General features: G+C 37.8%; 1 protein-coding gene across 5 annotated transcripts in view; it reads left to right on the top strand.

Annotated features, from left to right (window-relative positions):
- The first annotated feature begins 19642 nt into the window (after nucleotides 1–19642).
- The window catches only part of PPARG (peroxisome proliferator activated receptor gamma), a 129285-nt gene continuing 126889 nt past the window's right edge, over nucleotides 19643–22038 (top strand). The window contains exon 1 of one of the 5 annotated variants that reach the window (XM_045551445.1): nucleotides 19643–19775. The gene's annotated coding sequence lies outside the window, so the exon portion shown is untranslated. Of the gene's footprint in view, nucleotides 19776–19940; nucleotides 20109–20593; nucleotides 21159–22038 lie in introns of those variants that run through there. The other 4 variants (XM_045551443.1, XM_045551448.1, XM_045551442.1 and 1 more) reach the window with 4 other exon arrangements.

The following is a 22038-nucleotide window of genomic DNA, read 5'->3' as shown; positions in this document are numbered from 1 at the left end:
TGAAAAATGTTTAGCTGTGATTGAATTCTTTTTTTTAATACCAAATGTCCCTTGCCTAATCTGACTGCAAGTCCAGATTTAGCAGCTTTCTACACACATTGCTTCACATTTTTCTATGAAAAAGATGACTTTTTTAGACTTGCCATTATGTAAATGTTACTCTTCTTACAGAAAATTCTGCTGAAGCCAAATTTCTCCCCACCAAGAGCATCAATTTAGGTAAACAAATGCTCAAATACACAATGTTCTTTCTCTGTTTGGTACAAGTAATAGTTTTGAAAAAAAAATTAATCAAGTAATTTTCAAAACTCACAAAGTAAAGATCTATAGTTTAGTTCAAAATCATCATGTTTTCAGTTACAGCACTCAGTTATATTCTGTAATGCCTTCTCTTCCTCTTCAATCCGCTCAAAGTAATAAAACTCTGAAAATAGCTTATTAATAATAATTACTATCGCACAAATTCTATCATATTCATGCCAAGAATAAAACTTTTACTTTTGTGCATAGTAGTAAATGGAAAAGTGGACTTTAATTCCTTTTCCCAGTTTAGGATGAATATTTATTCAGTAGCTACAGTTTTTTGGCCCTGTGTCGGGATACAGGTGCAGTTCCTTTCTAGATTTCACATTGTCTGGAATGTTCCATGTTTTGATCCAAAATATACTTTATGTTCCACAAATGAGAGGAAGAGCTTGGAGGCCTGGATTATTTTACAAAAGTAGGTTTTTTTTTTTTAATTCTTTGAAACAATTCAGTGTTCTGCATATTTTATTTACATTTTCATGACCGATGGGATACTCTTCCCCGAGTCTGACTTTTACTATTTTGTTAACTATAAAAGTAAGACAGGAATTTCTGAAAAATATGGAAAATAGTGAGAAAAGAAAAATCACCAGTACTTTGTCTTCCAGAGATAAGACCTTGTAGCAATTTGGATTATTTGTCTTCAAGTTTTTAGCCAATTTAAAATTGTATGGAAGTTAGTTTTTCATCCTGCTTTTTAAGTAATATTTTGCATGCAGTCCATTTTCAACCACCTAGGATGGGAAAACAATTTTGTTAGCTACTACTACTGTTTAAAACAATCCAGAATCCGGTTGTGTGAAATCGGAGGGAATGAGGGACATTCCAGGAATGAAAGTATCTTTTGTGACATACAGGGAGAGGAGCATCAGAGGGAGTTAGTCTAAAGACGGTGTGTGCAAATTAGCAATTCCTGAAGTACATAATATATACAAAGCTCAAATTGCTTTAGCTTTCTGCAGATTTTGAAGCTACTTAAAATAAATTTCACCCTACTAACTCTTATAAATCCTTTCCAGTATTTTTTTTGTTTGAATGGTTAATTATTGGCTTGCAATTATTCAGAAAAGTATTAGAGTATAAGAAATGTTCATTGGTATTAGTATTTTAGATTTCAATAAGGAGTAATAATTCTTAAATATTTTCCACATGCCTTTTTGGTTTGAATAAAATCATGGAACATAAATTCTTTCCCTCAAAATATAGCAACTCAATAATAGTGATCAAGGCCTGAGGCATTATGTCTAATAAAAGTATTGCTCTTTTATCATAGGATGCATTTAGACTACCTAAACTATTATACTTCAGTGTTTAATTAATCATTTCTGAAGACAAACATGCACTTCCTCTCAGAACTAAACAAATACACATGGTCTTATTTAAGATTTAAATTAGGTGAAGTATTACACGATCTTAGGTTTGTTATTTTTTTTCTAAGACACAGTGCTCATTTTGGATGGATGTTGAACTGACGTGTTTATGACTTCCATTGGGATGCAAAACAGTATGTTTTTGTTTTTCTTCGGTTTTGTTTTTGACAATCAATTCCCTGCGCCGCTGACAGTCTGGGTGACTTCAGACTTGGAAATTTCCTTCACAATTTTCAGTTAAATTTATCAAAATGACAGCACAATGTTGCCCTTTGCTGTTTTTTCTGTCCACTACACATTAGCTAATTCTTTAAACTGAGAATTTTTTGCAAGGATCTAGAAAAAGGGAGAAGGGGGTATTTGCTGCCAAATATAATGGAATAAATTGTATTTTTGCAAGTAACTTGTAGATATGTGCTGCAATTTCCTAATAAAATATTACTTGATCTCTCAGGCAATTTGCTGCAGAAATTACACACTCTCCCACAATACAAAAAAGTAATGTCACAAAGGTGAATTCTAAGATACACGTACTGACAATAAAGAGCCGTAAGCACACAGTGGGCAAAAGTCCTAGCAAACTTGAAAAATATTTAACTGAACAATAATGGAGCTATGCCAGATGCTAAAAGTCACCAAAGATAATTTTAATTGTTGTAGATATAATGGTGTTCAATGACAGCTGTTTTGGAACAAAAAGGTTATTTCCTGCAAATTTCAGTAAGTTTTCTCCTAAAATAAACTCTCATTGATTGTTAAAATTACCAATTGTCTTTAATGGCAAATGGACACCAAAGTTGGCTAATAACTTTAAATATGGAGTCATTCCTACATGTTGATTTGTAAACACTATCTGGAGGAAAAATTAAAAAGACATAATGTAGCACAGTGTTATTTCTCCCTATGGAGATATTACAGGGCTCTTATGTAAGAGAAGTAGTTGAAAAAAAAATCCAAACTACTTACGAACTGAATGTTGCAACTTTCCCACTAAGCACAGCTTCCTCTCTCCTTTCCCCTCTCTTTTTTTGGAAGTGACAAAAATAAGCTTTTTTAAAAAAACTAAATTTTGCCCAAATTATAAATTTAAAAACATTAGTTATTTAACAAAAGAGATTTAACTTAGTAAATAAAAGTATATTTTGTGTGCTGGCCTAATGGTACTATAATAAACTGCTTTAGATGTTTTGTATATTTATAGGTGACAAGTCTATTTTTATGTGTATTTGACCCAAGGTTATAATTTTATACATTACATTTAAGAGTCCGATGCTATGTTTTGGTCTTATAAATTTTAAAAATTTGTACTGACAGATAAGTAAACGTCATGTGGGGAAATAGAAAGAGGGCACATTTTCTATTCTCAAGTCAAGAGACATGATCATTCCATTCATTTGCTATTAATTCATTTATTGCTTCAATTTTTTTCTAATTAAGAAAACTAAGGTGTATTCACTATTTTTAAAATTGAAAAGTTCAGGAAAAGATAAGAATAAGAATCACCTGACTACACTCCAACACCCAGAGATAACCACTGTTAAAACATAAACTTATTTTTTTCCAGGAATGTTTCTATACACGTGTATGTACAAATATATCTTTAAACAAGAAGTAGATAGTGTTTTGTTTTTTTAAAAAAGATTTTAGTTATCAGTTTAATAATAATGAGAAAAGAACTGAAATTTTTTTAAAAGAATTGTCATTGTTCTTAGGTACTACAGGAATTCCCATTACCCTGATATATTTAAGAATTTTTATTTTATTTGATTTCATTCTATTTCTGCCTTGTGGGATCCACAGCATTCAATTATATATGCTTACTAGGTAAGTATTCCATTATTTTCTACTTAAGTATTCCTCTTAACAGTGTTTGGTTTTAAGAAAACATTTATACAAGGCCTTTTATATATCAAAATAATGCATTTTATCTATGTTTTTATTTTTATTTTTATTTTATTTATTTTTTTTTTTGAGACAGTGTCTCACTCTGTTGCCTGGGCTAGAGTGCCGTGGCGTCAGCCTAGCTCACAGCTACCTCAAACTCCTGGGCTCAAGCGATCCTACTGCCTCAGCCTCCCCCGAGTAGCTGGGACTACAGGCATGCGCCACCATGCCCAGCTAATTTTTTTTTTCTATTTTTAGTTGTTTGGCTAATTTCTTTCTATTTTTAGTAGAGACGGGGTCTCACTCTTGCTCAGGCTGGTCTGGAACTCCTAAGTTCAAACGATCCTCCCGCCTCAGCCTCCCAGAGTGCTAGGATTACACGTGTGAGCCACTGCACCCGGCCTATGTTTTTAAAAAATTAAAAGGTAAGAGGAAATTTCTATGAGGTTTATTCTTCTCAAACAAGTAATTAAACATGGAAGTAATTTAATATAATCGATAGTGTTTACCAATCTAAATTCTGTAGAATTTAGCCTTTTTTATTTCACTCTCATGTAGGATACATTCTAAAATTTATCCTGTCATAATACTACACTTACTTTAAAATGAATAGATCTCTATGTTATGACATGAAACGACCTTTTTAAGTGAAAAATTCACAGAACAATGCATTTCAAATAATTTATGCTAAACAATGATAAAAGTGCATATGTTAAAGTATTCATGTACAGAAATACACATATTTGCTTCTGTATGTATGAGAATGCACAGAAAAGAGACCAGCAATGAACACCTCAATCTGGGGAAGGAAGTGGAAGTAGGGACGTTGTGAGGGAGAACTTGAACAATTTGTTCTAGAGACTTCTGTATCCCTTTCAGCAAGAATATATTCACGTGTTACTGGTGTAATTATCTTTAAATGGAAGAAATTGAGGTGGCCCAACACCATATTACCATTTATACTGGCCCTTTACTGCTCTGAATTCTAGTCATTTCTGTAACCATCCAATCTTCTGTACGCCAGCTAAAAGCTCCTAGAGAAGATGTGTGTGCTGTACTTTGTACTTTCCTAGCATAGTGCTTTGGCACACAAGTGCCTGATACAGTACATCTTTCTGGAACCTGTGAAATAATGACCCACAGTGTGATTAGGAGCCACTGCAGCCCCAGAACAGCAAAACCGTTACCTTCTGGAGAGGAATCTACAAAGAGCTAAAGGGTATGGGTTTCATTAGAAGTCTTTATAATGAAATTACAAACAAAAACCATGAGAATTAATTTTGTTTTCTAGTGTAATTATTAGAAGCTCAGTTTAAGTAAGGTGTAACCACACTTGGCACATATTTTTCAAAAATAAGATCGGGGAGAACTGGAACTAATTATTTTTAGTATCACAGCAGGATCAACAAAGAGCTCTGCAGCGGACACCATGTTTTCTGTTGCAAAAGAAAGAATTCTGGGTGCTCCATGGAGACAGCAACTTATGGAAGCAAAGAGAATACTGGATTTTACAGTGTGAACACAGGAATGGAAAGTGAACATGGAGACTGCGCCCTAAATGTTACTATTCACCTTGAAACTAGATAGATATGGCCTAGTTTGATGTGGCAAGCACAGTTCTGAATTGTAAACAAGAAATTCAGTCTACTTCATCATGAATCATGTTAATTATGTCAATGAATTCCAAGGTGAGAAAAGACTGGATGGACGTTTATTTCAGGTGATTTTTTTTTTTTTTTTTTTTTCTGAGTCAAAGTCTTGCTTTGTCATCCTAGCCCACAGCAACCTCAAACTCCTGGGCTCAAACAATCCTCCTGCCTCAGCCTCCTGAGAGTTGGGACTACAGGCGTGCACCACCACGTTCAGCTAATTTTTTCTATTTTTAGTAGAGACAGGGTCTCTCTCTTGCTCAGGCTGGTCTCCAACGCCTGAGCTCAAGTGATCCTCCTTCCTCGGCCTCCCAGAGTGCTGGGATTACAGGCGTGAGCCATTGCCCAGGTTGAGCTGATTTCTTACATAAACATACAGGACCAAATAGCATTAATTATTCAAACTGGCAGGGTTCCCCCCGCCACCAGAACTATTCTGATCCAGCCCCAGGAATAGAAGTATGGCTACATGGGCATCAATTCCTTCATTCTTGGGACTTCCCTTTCTCTCTTTTCATCGGCTCTCTCTCCTTTGCTGATAATCATGTGCGACTTTCATCTGAAAAACAAGAAATTAAAAAAAAAAAAACCCTTGTTTAGACTCAGCGTCCCCTTTGTAAAATCTGCCCTCTATGCTCCACTGACAAATGGCTCTAAAGAGACATCGACATTCACTCTGCACTTTCTCACCACTCTTGGTACCCAGCAATGGCCAAGAGCTGGACTCACACGTTAGTCTGAACTGAGTTCTAATCTTAGCTGTGTTGCAAACTAGTTGTACAACTCTGGTCCAGGTCTTTCTGTGCTTCAGTATACTCATCTGTGATACGAGGACAATCATATTAATAATAATGCTTTCCCTCAAAGGCCATAGTGAAGATTAAATAGCACAACAGTCTATAGTGCTTGGTATGTTCATTGTAGGTGCTCAGAAAATGCTTCTGACTGGAGTGGCTTCTGCTTCTACCTTGGCTTTCACCAAGGTTCCCAGGCCTGTCTTATTTGACTTCTCTGTGCCATGTGACATTGGTGTCTGTTCTCTTCCTTTGACCTTAATCTCCCAGACCATTGTCATTTTTTTTTCCTACCTCTCTAGTGGTTCCTTCTCAGATTCCACCTAACCCTTAAAAGCTTGGGCCAGGTGTGGTGGCTCATGCCTGTAATCTCAGTGCTTTGGGATGCCAGAGCAGTAGCATCACTTCAAGGCCAGGAGTTGGAGGCTGCAGTGAGCTATGATAATGCCACTGCACTGCAGCCTAGGCGACAGAGGGAGACCCTGTCTTTAAAAACAAGAAAAGTAAAGAAAAAAAGCTCGTGTGCTGCAGAGATCCTCCTCAGCTTGCTCTTCTCAGCAATCTCATTTCCATCAGTGGTTTCCAGCACTAGGTAGACAATGACAACTCCATGCTTTTCAAAGTTATGGGAGTATATAGCCGGTTGTCTGTGGATATCATCACTTGGACATCCTCCACAAACATCTAAAACTCAACATGTCTCAAACAGAATCCATCAATTGCTCAAGTCAGAAACCTCATGTCAGCTTAAACTCGTGATGTCTAGTGCAAATGGACTCCCCACCCTGAGTTCTTCCTTTCCTACGCACCCCCGTGGCATGAGATGCCATTTTCACCCCACTTTCTGCATTGTAGCCTACTGTTTATTTTTAACTTGTCTGCCTCCTCTACTGGACTGTGAACACCCTAAAAGCAGAATTTTTGTCTTTCATCTTAATACAGTGTGGGGCAAAAGGATGTACTTAATAAGGATTTGAAAGTGGCCCTCCACTTAGATACCCTTCAAGTTTGATTAACTCCACTGTGGCCTCAGTCATAATATCTTTAGCCTAGAATTTAGCAAGATGAGGGAAAGAAGGCTAAATAACATTCCAAACAATTTATAAAATAGTAAATCTGTTCCTAGATAATTAAGAGTTAACTATATACTAGAGTTCAAGGGAAGCTTGCCAAGTCAATAAATCACTTGCTATTTACCAAATACCAACTGTTTTCCCCACATGCTGAGTATGTTTACTATTTCCATTGCTTGCATTTCTTACTGAGGATAATTGGAATTAAACTTTTCCTTTTCATGAGAAGGAAGAGATTCTTTTGGTAAGATACTGTCTTGAATGAAGGCTTTCAAATACTTGAAAAGTCAATTTCTTCTCTGTCTTGATTGAGACTTAGACTCTATAATTCACATAAAAAAACAACATTAAAAATCTGTCATTCACTTTTAGCTCTAACAAAAGTTTTCAGTTTACTACTTCTGGCCTTCCTGTTACAGTAATGGATCTCAAATTTTAACATGCATAAGAAACACTGGAGTCAGTGAAGGAGAGAAAGAATTGGGAATGAGGAGATTTTGCCTTTATTTGAAATCTTTCAGATTTTTATAAGAAAAAATTTGTTTATGAATAATTTCTGTAACTAAATTAAAACTTAAAATATCATATAGAATGCTTCTTAAATTTCAGATTCATGAGCTCAACCAGGTAGTTCTAATAAGTCTAGAAATCTCAAATTCTACCTTTCTGGGATTAGAAACAAACAAACAAATAAACAAACAAAACAAAAATAAAACAGTAAGTGTTTGATGTGCAGCTGGATTTGAGAACCACTCATTATTAATTTTTAAATGGAAACACTTTTGAGTAATTTTTAAAGTTAACAGTTTAAGAGTAAATACTTCTTTTTAAACAAAGTAACAAAAAAATTGCTGAAAAAATGATCAGTTTAAAACACTACAGTTAACTTTGAAACTAACAGTTGTTAGTTTGCCAAAATTCTTAGATTTATCCAAATTATATTTATATATTTAACCAAATTATATCACATTTTTTATTTTTTATTTTATTTTATTTTTTTTTTACTTCAGCTCTTCATGGGGGTACAAAAGCTCAGGTTATATACATTGTCCGTGTCCCACCCATCCCCCTGAGTCAGAGCCTCAAGCGTGTCCACTCTCCAGACAGTGCGCCTGGCACTCACCGTGTAGTCATACCTCCATCCCCTCCCCCCAACTCCCACCTCCCCGAGACAGCACCTTCAAGCATGACCATTCCCCAGACGGTGCACAACGGACTCATCGTGTAGGCATACAGCCATCCCCTCCCCCCACCCCCTGCCTCGGTCTGATATCCAATTGGTATCCTTCCCTTATGTGCATTTAGGTGATGATCAGGGAAACCAATTTTCTGGTGAGTACATGTGATGCTTTCCTTTCCATTCTTTGGATACTTCACTTAATATAATGGGTTCCAACTCTCTCCAGGAGAACCGAAGAGATGTCGTATCACTGTTATTTCTTATAGCTGAGTAATACTCCATGGTATACATATACCACAGTTTACTAATCCATTCGTGGATTGATGGGCACTTGGGTTGTTTCCACATCTTTATGATTGTGAATTGTGCTGCTATAAACATTCGGGTACAGGTGTCTTTGTTATAGAATGACTTTTGTTCTTCTGAGTATATGCCCAATAATGGGATTGCTGGATCGAATGGTAGGTCTACTTGAATTTGTTTAAGGTGTCTCCATAATGCTTTCCACAGGGGTTGCACTAGTTTGCATTCTCATCAGCAGTGTATGAGTGTTCCTGTCTCTCCGCATCCATGCCAACATGTGTTGTTTGGGGATTTTTTGATAAAGGCCATTCTCACCGGAGTTAAGTGGTATCTCATTGTGGTTTTGATTTGCATTTCCCTGATGATTAGGGATGTTGAGCATTTTTTCATATGTTTGTTAGCCATTCTTATATCTTCTTTTGAAAATTTTCTATTCATGTCCTTTGCCCACTTTTTGATAGGGTTGTTTGATTTTTTCTTGCTGATTTTCCTGAGTTCTAAATAGATTCTTGTTATCAGTCTTTTATCTGATGTGTAGTATGCGAAAATTTTTTCCCATTCTGTAGGCTGTCTGTTTATTTTTGTGACTGTTTCTTTGGCTGTGCAGAAGCTTTTTAATTTAATCAGGTCCCGTTCATTTATTTTTCTTGTTGCTGCGATTGCCTTAGGGGTTTTCTTCATAAATTCTTTGCCTAGACCAATGTCTGTAAGAGTCTTTCCTACATTTTCTTCTAGAATTCTAATCGTTTCCCATTTAAGGTTTAAATCTGTTATCCACCGTGATTTGATTTTTGTGAGAGGTGAAATCTGTGGGTCCTGTTTCAGTCTTCTACATGTGGCTATCCAGTTTTCCCAGCACCATTTATTGAATAGGGATTCTTGTCCCCAGAGTATGTTTTTGTCTATTTTGTCAAAGATTAGATGGCTATAAGAGGATGGTTTTATATTTGGATTTTCTGTTCTGTTCCACTGGTCTGTGTCCCTGCACTTGTGCCAATACCAGGCAGTTTTAAGAACCACAGCCTTGTAGTATAGTTTGAAGTCTGGCAAATTAATACCTCCCATTTTGTTTTTATTGCTTAAAATTGCTTTTGCTATATGGGGTCTTCTCTGATTCCATACAAAGTGTATAATTATTTTTTCTAAATCTGTGAAAAATGATGTTGGTAATTTAATAGGAATTGCATTGAATCTGTAGATTACTTTGGGTAGTATAGACATTTTAACAATGTTGATTCTTCCAATCCACGAGCATGGTATGGTTTTCCACCTATTTACGTGTTCTGCAATTTCCTTCCTTAGTGTTTCATAGTTCTCTCTATAGATATCACATTTTTTATATCAGAGTTTCCCTGCTAGAGTGCCAATTGAATTAAGGGCCTATTAAATTGTATGGTTATTGGCCAGTGTTTAATTTTTAGGTATCACAAATAAACAAGATTGATCTTTATTCATTGATCCATTTACAAATATTTATTGAATACTTACAATGTATCAGGCACATAAGCACTTTGTATGTAAAGTACTAGGATTTGAGGAGTTCTTCCTGTTTGGAATACAGTGTTATTTTGAACATAATAGTAATTCAATAAATGTGTGTTGAGTCACTGATTAAATTTAGTGTAGAAAATACTATTATTTGAGCTCTTTTGAAATCTATACAAGAATGCTATCAGAAAAGTTGCATTGTTAGAACAAGTTAAGTAGCAGGAAATCCCCTTGGTAGTGGTGGTACTTTAGTGATATCAAATATAAAAACCATCATAATGTAAAGTTGAACAATATACTGAATCCCCTTTAAACAAAAAAGGCAAAATTAAAGGAACACCGTAGAACACAGACTTAAACTAGAAACATGCTTTTTAAGATTAATTGGATAATTTTCAACCCAATTTGCTAAGAGAGGGTCAAAGGGTGTTCTGTTCTAGACAATAATCCATTATAGTAAATATATTATAATATTACAGTAAAATGAAGTGCTTGACTTCTAATTCAAGATAGTAGACTTGAAGAAGTATATGTATTTACCAACCCTCCCTGTCCTAAAAATCTATTAAAATGATCAAGGCCTCAAGGTCACTGCTAGTCCATAAGGTACTTTTCGGCGAATTAGAAAAGGGTATCCCATCCTTCCAGTAGAATGAGCATATGGCTCGGATATCACCCTTTTTTGTCCACTTGGCCAGCTACCTTTGATCAGAGTCACAACCTGCCCAACAATATGCTGAAGTCCTGAATAACAGAACGGCAAAACACAGTAGGTGGGTGGAAAAGGGCAGAGTGAAAACACACTGACTAGTTCTTAGTAAGGGGAGGATAGAAGTAATCATTTTTTTCCTCAACATCATTTTCTCAAGATTTTCTTACTGAGATATAATTCATACACCATAAAATCACTCTTTTAAATGTACAATTCAGTGAGTTTCAGTATATTTAACAAAGTTGTGCAACCATCACCATTGTCTAATTCCAGAAAATTTCATCACCCTAAAAAGAAACTCTGTACTTATTATCAGTCATTTCCTATTTTCTCCTGCCCCCTCCCCCCCTGGCATCCAGTGATCTATTTTCTGCCTCTATGGATTTGCCTATTCTGGACATTTCATATTAACGGAATCACGTAGTATCTGGTCTTTTGTGACTGGCTTCTTTCACTTAGCATCATGTTTTTGATGCTCATCCAAACTGATGAACTTGTATCAGTACTTCAATCTTTTCTATGGCTGAGTAATAGGCCATTGTATAGGTAAATTGCATTTTGTTTATCCATTTATCAGTTGATGGACATTTGGGTTGTTTCCACTTTGGGGCTATTATAAATAATGATGCTACAAACATTTTTTAACACATGGCTTGACCTTTTACAGGAAGCTTATATTTTGTTAGTTTTTAAAATAATTGAAAGGAAGAGAAAAAGTCATTTTCGTAAAAGGCTAAGTGGGTAATTTCTTTTTCTTTTCTTTTTTGTTTGTGTTTTTCCCCTTAGATTCAAATATCCTTTCATTATTTGGTTGTATTGAGTTGCCCATCTATGAAATTGTTAATGATTTTGTGGCTTGTAAATGTATGTTTTACATAATATCATTGCCTCCTTTAAGCATTTCATGGGTAGGTAGATTTTTTTTTAAGTTTTTGGAAATGCCTGGAGATACTCTTGGATTATATTACTGAAAAATCATAGGGAAAATAATGTTTTATTTGTTTATTTTATTTATGTTTTATATGTTTTAGAACTAGACTAAACAATTCCCTAAAGGCTAATAATTTGTTTTCTATTATTAATAAATTATACAAATCATCTAGGCCACTGCAATTCCATTTGGTAGAAGAAGAGTTAAAGAGGTCAACTAAATTTATCTTTTAAAAGCCCTATATTAGGAAAGTCAACTTCTTACTACTGCAGGAATAATTTTTTTTTAAATTCTGCCTACTAGGAGGTGTGAAGAGATTGATGTGAAAGAAATTGACCTACCGCACTTCTACTGAGCGAATAAATGGATGTTATAGGAGAGTAAAGTCAGAAATATGCTTTGAAGAAGAAGCAATATCCCTGTAATGGTGGTAGGAAGATGCTGGCAAAATATAATGTCAATAAACAAAAGCCATTACAATCTCCCTAACTCTCTCCCCCACCTCCTCCCACTACTGTACAAAAGTTTCTAAACATGCAAATGCAATTCATGAGCAACCTACCAGTTACCCAAACATTTAAACTCCAGTAGCAATACAAAACAGAGCTCTGCCCTGTGCCAAAGTGTCACCACCCAGAAAGGGGGTTCCAACTGAGGACTGGAAAGCAAGCTCTTCCAAGGGCCCCAGCAATAAGAAGTCTGGGCAGTTCGGCTTCCATCCTTCACCTCTAGGCATTTAAGAAATAAGCATCCAGGAGCCTGAAAACCTCTTCTGTAAAAAGGGGAAAGGGAAAATATAGTACTGAAAAATCACAGTAGAACACCTGTCACTACCTTATCACTCTAGTAAGAAGCCAGGGTTTTGAGCCTTAGTTTCAAACTTCCCAGTCCTCAGACTCTGCTCAAAGTGGAAATTATGTATCACTAGTAGCTGCTCAATGTATCAAGAACAAAACTGGCAGATGGGTCCAAATGTTCAAAACAAAATTATGTTCACAAAAACAGAAAGGCCCGTGGCTGCCTAAGTAAGGCTCAAATCAGTAGCTGATCCTGGGGACTTACAAAGATAGATATTAATTTGCAGAGACATAAAAGATCAAAATACAGCTTCTAAAGGTGATTGAATTGATGACATTAGTATCATTTCAATAATAAAAATTTGAGAGCCATGTGCTAGGGTTACAACAGTGAATAAAAAAATCCCTGCCTTCATGTAGTTTACCTTCTAGTGTGGAAAGATAGAAATAAAACAGTAAAGGTTAAGAAGTATAACTTCAGGTAATGATAAAAAATATAACTTCAGGTGTGACGAAAAATAAAGCTGTTAAGAGAATAAAGAATGACAGTGATGACTCTTGATGAGGCAACATTTGAATTATTTCCATATGAGTAGGCTTGGATTTACAAGTTAAACACTCAGCAGTAATTCAACAAACATTCATCGTTCACTTATTTGGTTTCAGGCATATGGTGCAGTCAGTCAGTCCTGGGCATAAAAAGATTAAAAAACCGTGGCTTCTGCTGTCAGAGTGCTTACATCTTAGAGAGGGAAGAATAGAACTCCCTGAAATGTAACAAATGTTAGACCAGAAGGCTGCACTCAGTGGGGAAGCACAAAGGAGCAAGATTACTTCCCAGGGAGGTCTTCCGGAGGAGACAGAAACATAGGGGAGGTGGGAGATGAGGGTCATGCATACTTCCCAATTTTTTTCATGTATTAGCACACAATACTTACTTCTGCAGCACAAATAAGGGGTACAGGAATGTGCAAGAAGGTGACTGCCCCCATAGCTCTACCAACTCAGGCCCGCCCAGTTATCCTAAAGTTTAACACATTAACTGCCAAGTAAGTTGTATTTAACTCATGCTAATTTTGAGCCTGGGGCCTGTGAAGCATGTTGTAATTCATACTTCTCTTTACCTTGGGAGCCATGTGGTGCCGCAGGCAACTTGCTACCAAGCTGTAGCATACGTGTCATGTGAGGGGTGGCCCCCTGGGCAAAACCGTGCAGTTGGTTTGTGCAAATCTTACTTGTTGATGTTCTTACTGTTACAATTAATACTGACAATTTAATTGCATATAAGTCATGCACAGAAAACAATAAAAAATAACAAATCTTTCATTAAATTAGAAAGGATTGTTTTGTTTTCGAAGTTTTTATTCTATTTTCATAATAAAACACGGTGGCCCCAAGGAAAAAAAAAAATTTCTAGTGTGGCAGTCAATGTGTTAAGAGACCAATATCTGCTGTAATCTGTTCTTGGCACAGGTACATGTTTTGTTTTTTGTTTTTTCAGTAACTAAATCTACCTTGCCTTTCTGCAGGTCCGGGTTTTTTGCGCATTTCTCAGCCTGAACATGCTTACGTCCTTAGGTCCACTGGAAGGCTGTAGTGTGTGCTCAACGGTCCTCCCAGGAATTAACACACTTTACAACTTACCCACAATAGACGTTGTTAGGTCATTCACCCTTTCAGACGTTAAGGGTTGAAAAATATGTCAGTAAGGAAAACTTTTATGATAAATCCAAAATATACCAGAGCAAATCATTTTGACCAACTTTTAAATAGAAGACTCAAAAACAATATTTTAAAATTGTTTGAAAGTTTTATGATGAAATACATTGTCTAGGATGTGTTTCAGAATCATACAGGAGAGAGAACATGGTTGAATGTATAAATGAAACAAGACTGACCATGAACTAAAGCTGGGTTATGGGTACATGGAGGGTTCGTTATACTATATTGTTTATTTTTTTTTTTAAATTTAATTTTTTTTTTTTTTTTGAGACAGAGTCTCGCTTTGTTGCCCAGGCTAGAGTGAGTGCCATGGCATCAGCCTAGCTCACAGCAACCTCAAACTCCTGGGCTTAAGTGATCCTACTGCCTCAGCCTCCCGAGTAGCTGGGACTACAGGCATGCGCCACCATGCCCAGCTAATTTTTTCTATATAGATTTTTAGCTGTCCAAATCATTTCTTTCTATTTTTGGTAGAGACGGGGTCTCACTCTTGCTCAGACTGGTCTCGAACTCCTGACCTCCAGCGATCCACCCGTCTCGGCCTCCCAGAGTGCTAGGATTACAGGCGTGAGCCACCGCGCCCGGCCTATATTGTTTATTTTTATATATCTAGTGTTTTCCATAACAAAAAGTTTTTGTTTTTGTGTTTTAGTGTTATAGGAAAAAGCCCAGGACCTATAAATTCACATAGGTGTCTTGAGAAAACCATTCTTATGCAGAAATCTGGGGTTCATAGTTATTTCAAAAATCTACTCATTAAAACTAGTCATTTTTTTACATGCAAGAAAGAAATAGCAGGATGTCCATGTTGACTGATGACTAAATCGGAAACATAAATTTTAAAAACCTTCTAAATATAGTGTCCAAACTGTATTTTAATATTTTTCTTGCAGAGAAAACATTCTCAATGCTTTCACCCAGCTGATAAATAACATTTATTGAGTTCCTTCTGGGAGACTGACTTGGCATTTTTTCATTTTATCTCATTGATGAAATTATGTGAATATTATATTTTCATTTTACAGGTGAGGAAACTAAGCTCTGAGAGGTTGAATCTCTTGTTCCAAGTCTCAATGAGCAGAAATAAAGGTCAGAACTCATGCAATTATACTAGTACTTGATTAGAAAACTCTTGAAAGGAAAATACAAGTAAAAAGTAGGACAACTTGCCCTTCCAAAGTAATGATGAATTCTCTTCTTCCTAACGTTCTATTCATTCTACTTCCTACCTCTTGATACTTGGAGCCCAATCTGTTATACAAAGTAGGTTAATTTTTAAGAAAAAAAAGTGGAGCAGTATTGAGAAATCAGGGCAAATGGCTTTCTTTTTTATTCCCTGAAAACCAAAAGTGTTTTGAACCTTTAAAATATGTTTTCAAACCATTAAAATCTCAAAATTTAAATAGTCAAACTCAAAAGTATTACAATTACCAAGTGAAATTTCCTTGAAATTAAATATCATTATTTTCATAGGTGTTTACAAATTATGAAATATAAAAAAAGTTTTCAAAAGTAGATTAATAAAAAAAACCAGGAAGTTAGTTCAGTCAATATTTTTAAGAGTATTATTGAAGAAATGGCCTTAAATTACGTTTCTTTCAATTTTTTCAAATTACCTAAAAGAAAGCTCTAAGTTGACATATTAAGAAAAAAAATATTAATTTGAATATATTCTCCATAGTTTTCTAAAAACCAATACATGGTTATATTCTAACTTAATGGTTTGAATATAATCAAGATTCATGACTTTATTAAAATGTTCCAGAATTTTTTGTTATAGGCAATAACTCAAAACAGAAATAGAATGTTGAGTTAAGCAGAGAGGTATAGTATAGGGAAAAGATCAAGCAATCTGAAGTTAGAAGAAAGGGTTACAAGCCTGACTTTGCTACTTAAGACCTTGTAACAAATGGGCAAGTCATTTCGTGAAGGGCATGATTAGAGGGGGCAGAATGGAGAAAGGAGGAGAAAAGGACCTTAATAATTCAAAGTAAAATTGGGAGGTTGCAGGTAAAATTTCACAACTAGATTTAAAATTCACAAGTAGGAACATGTTACAGTCATTCAAAAGGTAGATGCTTTTGTGAAAGTATGTGTGTGTGTGTGTGTGTGTGTGTGTGTGTGTGTGTTTTTAACCTGTCCAGCATGTTGAACTGGTTATGATTTTTTAAATTTTAAATTAAGATCTTCTAAATCTCCTGGGAATTTATAGTGCTCAAAGATCGATAAATGGTGTCTCAGATAAAGAGGAAGAGCAAATGTCAGAGCCGTGATTGTGCACAGCTTCTGTAAATGAGTGACTTGATTGGATGACTGGAAATGCAGCACATTAGTTTTCCTAAACCCAATCTGCAAAGTGGTTACTCGTCACTATTAATGCCAATTCCCTGTTTTGCAGAACTCTTAGATAATAAAATTTTTGTTATGATTTTTAATTTTTCCCTTAAAAAGTAACATACCACTATTTAAAAATACTGAGGTCTGGCCAGTGAGGCTAGTTAAAATATAGTTGGAGTAAAAAGGAAACCAATTCAGTTATGGTCAACTCCCATTACTAGACCTGTACTCCCTTTCCAATATAATAAACATAGTATGCAATTATGAACTTGGGAACAAAGTTCCACTTGTCAGAAGAAAAGTAAATATGTCTGCAAATCTCAACTGAGATAAACGACTAGCATTAATTGCAAAAAAAAAAAAAAAGTCCCATGGGTCCAAACACCAATATTTGGAAGGAGTTCTCGTGGTTGGGAAAGATTAAAATAGGCTTAATCTTTTGTCTTTAGAAACTCCATATGGACCATACTGCCTATGTGTGCTGTTGCAGGATGGATACCATGTGCTGTTTATCATTTTATTCCCAGCACTTAGCAGAGGGCCTGGCACAAAATAAGCACTCAATAAATGTTTGTGGAATGAAAGAACTCTACAACTGTAATTTATACAATGTTTTTCCCACTTTAATAAAAATGTGGCTCACAGTAAGAAACAAGTTTTACACCAATTCCTGGTACACACAAAAACATACACATACATAACACAAAACTATCAAACAACACTTTCTTTAATACAGAAGATGCATTCTGATCATTTTTGTTCTCTTCTGTTCTTTTTACTTGACTAAAGAAAGTATTGGTTATGACTCTCCAAACTGATTTTATTAATATAACAAACTAGTGGGTCTAGACTAGCAGTTTGAAAAACAGATTTATACTATTTCATTTTACATTGCTTAACTTCTTATATTAATAACTTACAAGCTTCACCATCCATAGATCTCCTTAAAAAAATTGTAACATTTAAGTCAACGTGGGCTGGGTATGGTGGCTAACGCTTATAATCCCAACACTTTAGGAGGCTGAGGCGGAGGATCTCTTGAGGCTAGAAGTTTGAGACCAGCTTGAGCAACATAGCAAGACTCCATCTCTACAAAAAAAAAAAAGAAAGAAAGAAAGAAAGAAAAGAAGAAAAATTTAAGTGGATCAAAGACCTAAAGGTAAGAGTTAGGTCTATAAAACTCTTAAAAGAAAACTTGGGAGTAAATTTCATGGTTTTGGGTTAGTCATTGTTATGACAACAATGAAAAAATAGATAAATTGAACTTTATCAAAATTAAAAACTCTTGTGCTTCCAATGACACCATCAAGAAAGTAAAAAGACAACTTACCAGATGGGAGAAAATATTTGCAAATCATGTATCTGATAAGGGACTTGTATACATAATATATAAAATAATTCTTACAACTCAACAACAAAAAGAAAAATAACCCAATTTAAAAATGGGCAAAGAATTTAAATAAACCTTTTTTTTTTAAAAAAAAGATACACAAATGGCCAATAAACACATGAAAAGATGCTCAAAAATGATTAGTCACTAGGGAAATGCAAATCAAAAACCACACGATATCACTTCATACCCTTTAGGTTAGCTAAAATTAAAAAAAAACAATAGCAAGTGTTGACAAGGATGTGGAGAAATCAGACCCTCATACAATGCCGGTGGGAATGGAAAATGGTATAGCCACTTTGGAAAACAGATTGGTAGTTTCTTAAAAACATAGAGTTACTATATGATCCAGCAATTCTACCCCTAGGTATATGCTCAAGAAAAATGAAAATATGTGTTCACAAATAACCTGGGACATAAATGTTCATAGCAGCATTATTTATAATAGGCCTAAAGGAGAAACAACCTAAATGTTCACCAATTGATGAATGAAGAAACAAAATGTGATATAGCCATACAATGGTATATTATTTGACCATAAAAAGGAATGAAATATTACAAGCTACAACATGGATGAGCCTTAAAAACTATGCTAAGTGAAAGAAATCAGTCACAAAAGACCTCATATTGTATGATTCCATTTATATGAAATGTCCAGAATAGGTAAATATATACAGACAGAAAGTAGATTAATTACCTAGGGTTAGGGACGATGACTGTAAATGGGGAGGAGGTTCCTCTTTGGAGTACTGAAAATGTTCTAAAATTAGATTATTGTTCTGGTAGCACAACTTTGTCAATAAACTAAAACTCATTTAATTATATATTTTAAATATATGGCATTTAAATTTTAGATTATGTAAATTATATCTCAATAAAGCTGTTATTAATAAAGCATATTGAACTCTGGAATTAACAAGAAGTAGTATGCACGCAGCCCTGATGCCTGGGTGTAGAATGTTGAGCCAAGTCAACCTGACTACCTAAACGGCAGGCAAAAAACGTGGGGGCTTTCAGTGGTCAGTATAATGGTCTTCTTTGAAATCTCTATAAAAGTTGTGGCTCTTCTTATTTTAGGGAATGGGGAGGAAGGACATGAATCTGTTGATTTAAGCTCTGAGCCTTCTCCCTTGTGATACATACCCTCACAAAAATTTGCCTCAAACCACAAATGAGGACCTTCTGTTCTGGAGGGAAAAGAACAACAAATTGAGACGCTAAGGCCTGGGGAGCATCCTGAGCAAGTAGTTGATAAGCTTCTTGAAGTCAGGGGCTTTTATCATCTTTGCCTCCCCAAGCAGGGCCAGGCCTAGAACGGCATTGGCAAAAGGGAAACAAAGGCCTCAACTCCCAGAGACCAGAGAATTTCTGAACGCACCAAACCGCTTTGGACAGGCCGTGATGGAGCAAGCGGCAGGAGAAAACTGCTCAGGGTCTACCCGGCACGGTCTTAGTGCAGCAGGCCCCAAAACTGTTTCTCAAACTGTAAAACGTGAGATACACACGCCTTGTGTCTGGGTCCCTTGGAGTAAAAAGCATTGCTAAGAATTTACCAAATCCTGTTAATGAGTTAAAGAAATGTTTTTAATGATTAAAACTAAAACTCAAGTCACTTTGTGAATAACGATGTAAATCAACTACAAACGCAAAAGGGGGGCTTTGAAAGTTTATGAGATAAAAACCAAGTGATCCTAAATATGCTTTAATTACATTTTTTACAGAATGTCACTGAAAACAACATATTGGGAAAAGAATGTGGCAGACCACGCTGCGTGAAGGGCAAGGCACGCTGGCCGAGATGGAAGTCCACGCCTCGGATCTCCCCGACGGGACCCGACCGTAGGCATCTTTCCGAGCTTCGGGTCCCTCCTCTGCGACATGGGACCATTTCTGGGCCGCCTCCCAGCGGTGGTTGTGAGGCGCAAAGGGGACCAGGTGGCTGGTGCGGGGCGCAGAGTGGGCGCCGGAGAAGCGGGGCCCCACCGCGCGGCCGCCCGGGCCGCTCCGCCCCCGCCCCCGCCGCGCGCCCGCCCCCGGCCCCGGCCCGGCTCGGCCTCGGGCAGGCGGGGCCCACCGCACTCGGAGCCCGAGCCCGAGCCGGAGCCGCCGCCTGGGGCGCTCGGGTCGGCCGCCGCGACACCGGAGAGGGGCGCCACGCCGCCGCCGCCGCAGGTCAGAGTCCGGGTGCCCGGCGGCGCCCAGGAACACGCGGCCGGCGGGTCTGGGGACGCGCGAGGAGGGGGTGCGCCGAGGGGTCGGGGCTGGGGGGCACGGTCAGAGGGGACGATGACCGACGGGTCGCCGGCTGAGAACCGGGGTGAAGGGGTTTCAGCTGAGGGGTCCCGGGCTGAGGAGGGGGGGCGGTCCGAGAGGACCGGGACTAGCAGGTGGCGCAAGTGACAGGGTTAAGGGGTCCGGGGTTGAGGGGCCCCGGGCCGAGGTTGGCGTCCTGCCTAGAGCAGACCCGCGGCGGAGGGCACGGGGCGGGAGGACCGCGGACGGTCCCAGCACGAGCAGACGCCAGCCCGCGAGTCCGGGCTCCCAGGACGGGCCCCCTCGTGAAAGCTCGAGGTGGGTGGGGACCCGAGCACACTGGGACCTTCGCGTCCCCGGCGGAGGTGCGCGCGCGTCAGGAGTTGCTCGAGGGGAGTTTGGGGGCAGGGAGTCCGGGCTAAGGAGCAGCGCAGATCCCGCGCGTGTGCGCCCCGCGGCCTCGCAGCCCCCCTGCTAAGGAGGTCTCGTTCGGTCTCCAGAAGTGTGTGCTCTGTGGTGACAGTTCAGCGAGGGGAGCCCTTGGGGCCAGCTAGCTTTGGTGCCCTAAAGCGCTGTGCTGTCCCTGAGCCCGGGGGCCGGGGGACCGGCTGGGGGGCTGGGTTCCTCCTCACGCCCAGGTGTTGGGAAAGGCAAAGGCCCAGCTTTGCGGGCCCGTCTAGGGCCAGGCGCGCAGCTCTGCTCCGTGCGGTCTAACTCAGGGAGGCAGAGGGAGCAGGTGAACAGACCTCTGCGGCCCCTCAGTGTTGGGGGTGGAAGGTGGGTGTGCAGTTGTGGTACTTTATGCCGTGGTATTCGGGGAGGAGCCTAAGGTAAGGAGGCAGAAACTGGGAGTAACCGAACTGCTGCTTTTATATAAGGCCAGTTGGTAGGTAAAGAAGGGGCCTTTACCTCTGCTGGTGATCGGGAGGCCGCATTTCTAAATTCTTCTTGTTAACTCCCATTTCTTAGGTGAGTTGGCTCACTCTAATTGCATTTTGTTGAAATGTGTTGGTGGTGTGTCCGAAGTTTGCAAGATTATGATCCTGTTATCCTTATATCATTATTATTTCATGCTGCTCTTGTTTTATAACAAGAACCTAATTCACTTGGGTCTGAGGCTAATGGTTGAAAGAATAGTGTCAACTATTTTAGGGGAAATAAAGTTAAAAATAGTCATCTGTCATGAAGAAACTAAAGTTTTACTTATTTTCCTTTCAAGATTAGGGACAGAAAATAATTTGTGTAAATTATCGTTTGAATACAAAACCAGACAAAATGATGAGTTGAGTTGTCTTGATACCTATTGCTGGTAAAACTCTCGATTTTGATGTACATTATTTGAACATCAACCGTTTTTAATCATTCATGAAACAGACTGTTAACTGGAGTTATTAAGAGAACAGTGAATAATTTACTCCTTAAAGGGACCTGGGCAAATCTTCCACAGATCTCAGGTGTTCTCTGGCAGTCTTCCTGTCTATGGCTAAGTGATCTATTGCTGACTGAATACAGAACCGACTGATGGTGCTAGATGATTTAGAAAATCTTTTTGGTGTAGGGACTGACATAGACACTCACTGTGGCTTCTCTCTTAAAGAAATGCCTTCCACTCTTGAGAAAGTTTGGCAGAAAACACTCATAGATGCTACCAGTTAGTTAGCATTTGAAGTGATATTTGAAAAGATGCTATTCGAGTTTTAAAATAATTTTCGTGTGGTATATGTTCAATCAGATTCACTAAATGCAACGCTGTAATATTCATTTTAATATACAAAACTTAAAAGCTAATGTCTTGTTAGCCAAAAAAGTGAAGTGTTACAAAACCATCCATCTTTGTCTTATTGTGGAC

This window comes from Lemur catta, chromosome 5, assembly GCF_020740605.2.
Source record: "Lemur catta isolate mLemCat1 chromosome 5, mLemCat1.pri, whole genome shotgun sequence".
Classification (NCBI taxonomy): Eukaryota; Metazoa; Chordata; class Mammalia; order Primates; family Lemuridae; genus Lemur; species Lemur catta.
The sequence above is the reverse complement of the archived record's forward strand: the minus strand, read 5'-3'. Positions and strand labels throughout refer to the sequence as shown.